This window comes from Otolemur garnettii, unplaced genomic scaffold (genome assembly GCF_000181295.1).
Source record: "Otolemur garnettii isolate 467f Iridium unplaced genomic scaffold, OtoGar3 scaffold00008, whole genome shotgun sequence".
In the NCBI taxonomy this organism is placed as follows: domain Eukaryota; kingdom Metazoa; phylum Chordata; class Mammalia; order Primates; family Galagidae; genus Otolemur; species Otolemur garnettii.
In genome coordinates this window covers 37,622,822-37,632,357 of record NW_003852403.1, presented here as the reverse complement: position 1 = coordinate 37,632,357, position 9,536 = coordinate 37,622,822, and the positions used below count along the sequence as shown (strand labels likewise).

The window sequence follows — 9,536 nt, the reverse complement described above, 5'->3', positions numbered from 1 at the left end:
TGGGCTAATCTCACTGGAGTTAGGTGATATCTCAAAGTAGTTTTGATTTGCATTTCTCTGATGATTAAGGATGATGAGCATTTTTTTTATAGTCTGTAGGACATGCACCTGTACTCTTCAGAGAAGTTTCTCTTTAAGTCCCTTGCCCATCCTGAGATGGGATCACTTGTTTTTTTTCTTGCTAATACGTTTGAGTTCACTGTAAATTCTGGTTATTAAATCTTTATTGGAGATATAACCTGCAAATATCTTCTCCCATTCTGGGACTTCTGCTTGCTTTACTGTGTTCTTGGCTGTGCAGAAGCTGTTCAGTTTGAACAGGTTCTAGTAGTGCATTTTTGGTGTTGCTACAATTGCCTGGGGGGGGGTCTTCCTCATAAACTATTCGCCCAGGCCAATTTCTTCAAGTGTTTTCCCTGCTGGTTCCAATTCTTAACTCCTTACTGTTGCCACAGCCTCATGGTAAGTGGAGAGAACTGCTTGACTTTGGGTGTGGCCTTGAAACAAGCTCACATGGTTGGTTTGGTCTCTTACTCTCCTGTTTTTCACGTGAGAAGAACATACTGTGAGTAGACACTGGCCTAGGGAGAATTAGACACAGGTGGAGCAGACCTAGAACCAACCTGAGGCCTGGAGCCACGCCCAGCAGAGCTCAGGCTGCAGCTGGGGGGAGTGAGAAATAAATGCCTGCACTATATGCCATTCAAAGTTGGTGGTTGTTTGAAAAAGGCTGACTTACAGAGACACTTATGGAAGTCTTCTTCAGAAGAAAAGTTGGCCCCGTACCCTTTTACCATACAGTGATGCCCACCGATTGACAAGCATCTCACATCTCCACGGAGCTTGCAGCCAGCTTTTCAGTGCATTACTCCTTTTTTTTTTTTTTTTTAATGTGAAGAGAAAGGATTTTACTATGTCACCCAAGCTGGAGTGTAGCAGTACATTGGCTATTCACAGATGCAATCATAGCTCACTGCAACCTTGAACTCTTGGCCTCCTGTGATCATCAAACCTGAGCTTCACAAGCAGCTGGGACTACAGATGCACACTACCATGCTTGGCTTTTTTAGTGCATTACTCTTAAATATAGGACAGCCAAGGATTACCAGGCACTCAAGGGAAAGGACTTGGAGGATGTCTGACCTTGGACAGTAGAACAAAACAGGAAGCCAAGGCTGAGGACAGGAGACTATTGCTTTGTGGAGGAAAAAAAAAGAAAAGATGGAAAATTTGGAGAATAATAAAGAAAAAGCTCAGACATTTAAAAAGAGAACAGCCAAAATGGAAATTGCAATAGGGAGATGGGAAGTTAAAGTAAATAGTTCTTGGTAAAGAGTTAGATCATGGAAAGAAGAAGGTAAGAAGATCAAAGAACCAATTAGGGAAATTCAACATCTGACTAAGAGGAATTGCAGAAAAAGAGAAGAGATAAAATGAAAGAGAAAAAAATTGTCAGAATAATTCAGGGAAATTTCCTAGAAACAAAAGGCATGAGACTCATGATTCAAAGGACCCACCAAATATTGAGATGGTCACAACATCTCAGAATACAGAGGTAAAGAGAAGCTCCTAAAAGCATCTAGTGTGGCGGTTCTCAACCTGTGGGTCACGACCCACAGGAACTGTATTAAAGGGTCGTGGCATTACGAAGGTTGAGAACCACTGATCTACAGAAAGCATAGGTCATGGTCAAAGGATCAGGAGTCATGGCATTGCATTTCTCAACAACCCTATTAGAAGCAAAACCCAATGGAGTAATGCTTCTAAGCTAGATGTCATTCAATTGATGTTAAGAGCAGAATAAAGACATTTGCAAATACACAAAGCTCTCCTCGCTTTGGCAGCATATGTACTAAAATCGGAACAATACAGAGGAGTAGTGTGGTCCGGCACAAGAATGTCACGCAAATTCGTGAAGCATCCCATATTTTTGCTACAAGCGTGCCCATCACCTGAACGGTGTCCACTATACCCACTCCTTGCAGATTTCCAGTAGGAGGAGCCTCCAGGCCCCACCCAGACTCCTGGAACTAGTGGGGCACAGCCTGCTGAGAGATGAAACTTGGGCCATCTCCACTCTTCCACCACTGTTCATGGAGGCCTTCACCAGGGGGTGCAGCACAGCCCTGACAGCCCTGACAGATGGTGTGGGCCTGGCCCTTCAGTGGCCTCCCTCTAGGGTCCCTAATGCAGACATCTGACTTGGAGACCTCAAGAGCTGTGCTGGGTGGGCTTGGTGTGCTGCTTGCCCAGAAGGTTCACCCCAGGAAGTGCAAACTACAAATGCTGAATTTGCAGAATGCTGATGAGAACTTCTGAACTGACTGGTCTGGAGGTCCTGGTGCTCCTTAAAAGATATGGATAAGGCTCGGCGCCTATAGCTCAACCGGCTAAGGCGCCAGCCACGTACACCTAAGGTGGTGGGTTCGAATCCCCAGCCCGGACCCGCCAAACAACAATGACGGCTGCAACCAAAAAATAGCCAGGTGTTGTGGCAGGCGCCTGTGGTCCCAGTTACTTGGGAGGCGGAGGCAAGAGACTCGCTTGAGCCCAGGAGTTGGAGGTTGCTGTGAGCTGTAATGCCACGGCACTCTACCCAGGCAGACAGGCTCTGTCTCAAAAAAAAAAAGATATGGATAAGAGGCAAACAGCAAAGGATTGTGCAAAGATGAGAAGGCAGCAGCGCAGGGGAGTGTTCCTTGACTTTTACCTAACAGCAACAAACCTGGTGAGTTCCCCACCTTCCTCATTCTGTGAGACATAAAGAGAAAAGATGGCTGGGTGCAGTGGCACACACTCGGAATCCTAGCACTTTGGGAGGCTGAGGTGGGTAGATTCCTCAAGCTCAGGAGTTCAAGACCAGCCTGAGCAAGAGCCAGGACCATCTCTACTAAAAATAGAAAAAAACTAGCCAAGTGTTGTGGTGGCGCCTGAAGTTCCAGCTACTTGAGAGGCTGAGGCAAGAGGCTCCCTAAAGCCCAAGAGTTTGAAGTTGCTGTGATGCCGTGGCACTCTACTGACGGTGGCAAAGTAAAACTCCGTCAAGAAAGAAAGAAAAGAAAGAGAAAAGTTTTCTCCATTTGTGTTGTAGGAAGCTGCCTAGAAACGGAGGTGGACATGCATTGCTCCTGGGTACTGTCCTCCTTGGCAATTTGCTCCTTACCTGGGCCAGATGAGTAACGTTGGCAAACTGGTTCCCTTCAACGTGTGTGTCTCCCTGCACTTTCCCGAAGGAGGAGGAGCGGCGTGTCAGTCCCCAAGCTGGCCAGCCTCCGGAAGCTTTATCTGTACTCTGCCCCTGCCTCCAAGGCCGTCTTCACCAGGTGCTTAGCTGCCTCAAGACCCTCTTAATGCCTGCCCACCTGCTATCCATATCAGATTGGCAGAACCTGTCCTGCTGGTTGAGCATGAGTCTGCGAAAGGAGCTGCAGCTGAGAGGCCTCGGACCAGTTTCAGTCCTGAGCTAGAGACTAATGCTAGAGTAATCTGCAGCCACACTGCAGTCCCTCCTCCTAGAGGACTGTGGGACCATATACTGTCAACTTGATGTCATCATGCCTGGCTTGAGCTGCTGCTACTGGCTCACGACCTTTTTATTTTTTTATTTTTTTTGAGACAGAGCCTCAAGCTGTCATCCTGGGTAGAGTGCTGTGGCGTCACAGCTCACAGCAACTTTAACTCCTGGGCTTAAGTGATTCTCTTGCCTCAGCCTCCCAAGTAATTGGGACTACAAGCACTTGCCACAACGCCACAACGCCTGACTATTTTTTGGTTGCAGCCATCATTGTTGTTTGGCAGGCCCAGGCTGGATTCGAACCTGCCAGCACAGGTGTATGTGGCTGGTGCCTTAGCCGCTTGAGCCACAGGCGCTGAGCCAGCTCACGACCTTTAATTTCCCACCTCCATGGCTGCCCTGGAGAACCTTGTATGCAGCACCGCAAAGTTGAGCAAATTAAGCCTGGAGGTGCATCCTGCCCCTCCCTCAAGTTTTGGCTCCGCTGATGGAGATACTGAGGACTGAAGGCATCCTCTTGGGTATATACTCATGTTCAGTACTGTCCCCAACCCTTACTGAGGTGACAGTGAATACGATCCTATGATCTAGAAAGCCTAGTCAATGCTGCTGTTGAACCCTACCATGTTGACTGGATATAGCAAAAACATTCCTCTGTGTACTTGGAAACTGAAACCTAGGACACAGGTGTATTATAAAGGGAGCATAACACATCCTTTCAGACACCTGCTCTACGTGAATGGGAAAAGGGAGGGTATTACAGCATGGAGTAAAGCTGGAGGGGAAATACTGACAGGGAGGCAATGGGACGTCAGGGACATGCCTCCTATATTGTCAGAAACAGGAAACTGAATGCTTAAAGTCTGATACATGTTTGAGGAGTGAGTCAACTCTGTATGGATAGTTGTAAAGAAATTGAATTGTCAGAAATAAACGGGAAGACTGGACAAGGTGGCTCACACCTATAATCCTAGCACTCTGGGAGGCTGAGGCAGGAGGATCACTTGAGTTCAGGAGTTCAAGACCAGCCTGAGCAAAAGTGAGACACCTTCTCTACTAAAAATAGAAAAACTAGTCTGGCATTGTGATGGGTGCCTCTAGTCCTAGCTACTCAGGAGGCTGAGGCAAGAGGATTTCTTGAGCCCAGGAGTTTGAGGTTGCTGTGAGCTAGGACACTGTGACACTCTACTGAGGGTGACAAAGTGAGACTCTGTCTCAAAAAAAGGGAGGGGGCAGTGCCTGTGGCTCAAAGGAGTAGGGCGCCAGCCCCATATGCTGGAGATGGTGGGTTCAAACCTAGCCCCGGCCAAAAACTGCAAAAAAAAAGAGAAGAAGTTATCACATCAAGGACACACAGGAATCTAGTACTAAGGCTGCAGAGAGCCTAAATGCAGCTTTTGTGTGACGGAGAAAACAACTCCCCTTCTGGAACAGTGAAGTGAACAAAAGAGCTCCTGTAGGCAGCTGTGGCTGCCAGAGTGCACAGCTCGGTAAGCTGAGGATGGACTAGGTTTTTACCTTATTACCTGCCAAGTAAGCCAGAAACTGAGGGAGCCCTACCTACGTGGAAAGAAGTGAGGTCCCAAGATTTCACTTGCAACAAGCCTAGATACCAAGTCTCCCAGTCTGTAGCAGAAAACTAAAAGCTCCTGGAGAAAAGCACCTGGTGGGGGTGGGGGGGGTAAAAATAAAACGACTGTATTTTAAAGAATGGAGATTAGTATTGATGGGCAGCTGAGAGACAGGGGAGCATTTGGGGAAAATTATCAAAAAGTACAAACAGGGGCAGGCAAATGACTTTTTTAAAAAAAGAAGAAGTTATGAACTCTAGGAAAAATAAGGGATAATAAGAACAAAAAGGTGTTTTAACGGTAAACAAATTTATGTAGTCCCAGTAATGGGATAATGTCATAATAATGTGATGTTGGGAGGATTGAGTAAGGTGTAGGTCTCTTGAAAGAGCTAATTCCAGCTCGGTGTCTGTAGCTCAAGGGCTAAGGCTCCAGCCACATACACCAGAGCTGGAGGATCAAATCCAGCCTGGGCTTGCCAAACAACAATGACAACTACAACCAAAAAATAGCTGGGCATTGTGGCGGGAAAAAAATACAAGAGGAGAAATGGCTGTATAAATACATATAAACATACATATTAAATTTCAGTTTAATATGGGGGTACAGTTTAATATGATTAGGTGACATGGTTTGCTTTTGTAAGGTTGAGATCCTGGTGATTGTTGCGTTCTTCACCCAGGAAGTATTCAATATATCTGTAAGAATATTGTATATGTGCAATGTACCTGTTGGGAACATAAGCATATTATTTAGAAATACAGAGACAAGGCTGGGTGTGGTGGCTCATACCTGTCTGTAATCCCAGCAATTTGGGAAGCTGAGGTGGGCAGATCTCCTGAGCTTACGAGTTCAAGACCAGCCTAAGCTAAAGTGAAACCCTATCTCTAAAAATAGCTGGGTGTTGTGGTGGGTGCCTGTAGTCCCAGCTACTTGGGAGGCTTAGGCAAGAGAATCGCTTGAGGCCAAGAGTTACAAGTTGCTGTGAGCTACGACACCAGGGCACTCTACCAAAGGTGACAAAATGAGACTCTGTCTTAAAAAAAAATACGAAATACAGAGACAGATACCTGGGGAAGTGGCTAAGACTGCTGAGGGTGTACTTTAGGAGAATACTGTTTAGAGACTTGACTTTTACAAATATAAATATAACTAAGTATTACTTTGGTAAAAATAAAAACTAATTTTTAAGTTGATTTCTAGGTCTGGATATGAAGATAACTATTTGATAAGTGGTACCTGGACATGCTATTTTTTTTTTTTTTATCCAAGTGAGGACCTACAGTTTCAGGCCAAACTCAGTGTGGGAAGCTGTCTCTTGGTGCCAGTGCCACATGCCTTTCTGCCACTTTTTGGCAACTCAGTACTTCCTGGGATTGCAGAGGACTCCTGTGGGCAACTGGGTATCTAAATATTCCCATATTCCTATTAGCAACTCTACACCTAGAGAACCAGCAGAGAAGGCCCACAGGCCAGGGTGTAGTCCTACGTCTCTCATTAATTAGTGGTTGGCCCTTGGGGAAGCCCATTAAATCCACTTTCACTCATACCCTAGTCCAACTATTCAATTAAAAATCATCCTAGAGATGAAAATTAAAACCACACCTTAACCCCCCCAAAACCCAGGTGCTTTCATAGAAGCAGAGAGAAGGGAACACTTACACACTTTTTGTGGGAATAGTACAGGTTAGTACAACCATCATGGAAAACAGTGAGATCCCATCTCTAAAAATAGCTGAGTGTTGTGGTGGGTGATTGGGGATTCCTCAAAGAACTAAAAGTAGACCAGTAGTGGGATTTGATCCAGCAATCCCTCCACTGGGTATCTACCCAAAGGGAAAAAAGGCATTATATCAAAAGGACACCTACACTTGAGTGCTTATTGCAGCACAAGTCACAATAGCAAAGATGTAGAATCAATCTAAGTGCCCATAAATTCATGAGTGGATTAGTAAAATGTGGTATATGTATGCTGTGGCGTCCTACTCAGCCATTAAAAAGGATGAATTAATGCCTTTTGCAGCAATTTGGAAGGAACTAGAGAATATTATCCTAAGCTAAGTATCTCAAGAATGAAAAAACATTTACTATAATAAATTGGAACTAACCAATGGGCACACAAGTACACAGACAAAAGTAAAAGTCATTGGAAACCAAGCAGAGGGCCAGGGGAGGAAGAGAAGGGCAAAAACCCACTTAATGAGGACAATAAACACTATTCAGGTGATGGGCACATTTATAGCCTTGATTCAAGCCATGTATCAAAAACATCTGTACCTGAGAGGTCAAAGCTCAAAAATAAAAGATTACTCTGAAATATGAATGAAAGAAATTGGAGTCCAGGTTCTGTATGGGCAACACTGGCCTTTATTCCCACCTGGGTGTGGGTGAGCTGAGTTCAAGAAGGAGGTCAGCACATGGGTTAAAGTGGATGGAAATTTAAAGGGTCAAAAATATAGGGGTTGGCACATTCTTTTTAGTCTATTATAAGGAGGCGGGATGATGGGTATGGTATCTCTTTGACTGCTTCCTGCAGGGTGAAGGGCATCATGGGCTTCTTGTAAGGAAAATGGGGTGGGGGAAGAACAGGAGTGATGTTTACAGGAATACCCTTGGGTTTTCAGTCTGAACTGATATCCAGGTAGGGCCAGGATATGAGCAGTTGTTTTCCATGACTGCTTGGTCAATAAATCAGGAGATAAGACGGAGAATTACTGGTCCAAAACTGAGAATGAGAAAAATCATAATTAGTGACCCTAAAATAGGAAATAACCAAGGAAGCCAAGATTCCAGCACCATGCAGGTGGAGTAGCCTGAGAAAATAGTAAATTACTGTCAATTCCCACCACCAAGATCTATTTGTTTTAGAGGACCTTTATAAGATGGCGGCCTGGAAAAAGTTGTTCCCATGTTTATTAGAAAAGAAACTGGCTTACCTTCCACTAGCAAAAATACCTGGAGTTCAAATTTCGTGAATGTTCAAGGGGCATTCTGATTTATCATCAGAATAATGATGATGCCCCCCACAGAATAATGATGATGCCCCCATTATCATTAGTCTTCTGCAGCTAGGCTTAAAAGGTCAGCACATTTTGCTAGGTTCTGGGAGTGACTGTGAACCAGATCTTCAGAAAGACCTGGGCTGTCAGACTTCCAATGAGAACCTTCGCAGGGAGGATGTGTTTTAGGGGGAGGCTTTGGATTTGGGCACTGCTTTGCCCAAAGGCCTGGTTTGCTGCACTTAAAATAGGATCCCAGCTGGGCATGGGTGGCTCAGCACTATAATCCCAGCACTTGGGAGGCAAGGCAGGTGGATTGCCTGAGCTCAGGTGTTTGAGACCAGCCTGAGTGAGAGTAAGACCTCGTCTCTAAAAAATAGCTGAGCATTGTGGTGGGTTTCTGTAGTCCCAGCTACTTGGGAGGCTGAGGCAAGAGAATCACTTAAGCCTAAGAGTTTGAGGTTGGTGTGAGCAGTGATGCCACAGCACTCACTTTGAGGGCAACAAAGTGAGACTCTGTCTCAAAACACCAAACCAAACCAAAACAAAACATGGTCCCAGGGGAGATTTGTTCTTTCAGAGTGCCCCACAGAGTTTCAAGAAATAACCAGGTTTTGTCTAATGGTGGAAGTCAATAACTGGAGTTCTGAGGGGTCATGAGAGCTCTTGGGGAGGGTGTCTGGGGGGACTTTTGGAGTTTATTCTGGATATAGTCTCTGACTTATGTGGAATAGGTCTGAGAGAAAAAAAGGGACATGAACCCTGATGATGCCTTCTGTTCCCCCAGCTTCTCAGAGCAGGTATGGAGGTTGTGGTGGTCTGGAAATGGAAGGCCCAAAGGTGTGGCTGGACCTAGTATGGGGTTGGGAAATTGGGTCTGCCATGTTTCTTTTCTCTCCTGGTTCTGCCATCTTTTCTCTCTTTACCATGTACAGTAGACGGCTGGTGGTGGAGAGAGAGGGGGACGGGGTGGAATTCTTCCAGTAGGAATGAGGTTGAGGGAGGAGGAGCTGTGGAGGGGGCAAAGGGGAGGGTTGTCTGCTGGGTTGAAAGAAGACAATGGAGATTCTGATGGGTTGGGAGAGATTGCGTGACCCTTGCAAGGAAAATCTGAGAGAATTCACAAGATAACATAGAGAAAGAATGTTTTGGACGAGGAGAAAAGTCTGGATATAGGGAATCTCCGACCGTTTGCTTGATCTCTTGACAGTAATCATTGAGATCAGTGGGGATTGAGAGGTCAAAGGTGCCATTTTCAGGCCATTGTGATCCATTGTCTAGTTTGTACATAGGCCAAGCAGTATCACAGAAAAAGATGAGCCATTTAGGTTTAAGACCAGGATAGAGCAATAGAGGTTTTTTTTTTTTTTGAGACAGAGCCTCAAGCTGTCTTCCTGGGTAGAGTGCTGTGGCATTACAGCTCACAGCAACCTCCAACTCCTGGGCTCAAGC

The 9,536-nt window shown here is 45.5% G+C and overlaps 2 pseudogenes; both read left to right on the top strand.

Moving 5' to 3' along the window:
• Window positions 1–4,021, top strand: part of LOC105886398 — a 5,233-nt pseudogene extending 1,212 nt beyond the window's left edge.
• Window positions 1,833–1,932, top strand: LOC111723196 (annotated as a pseudogene).
• Window positions 4,022–9,536: the final 5,515 nt, after the last annotated feature.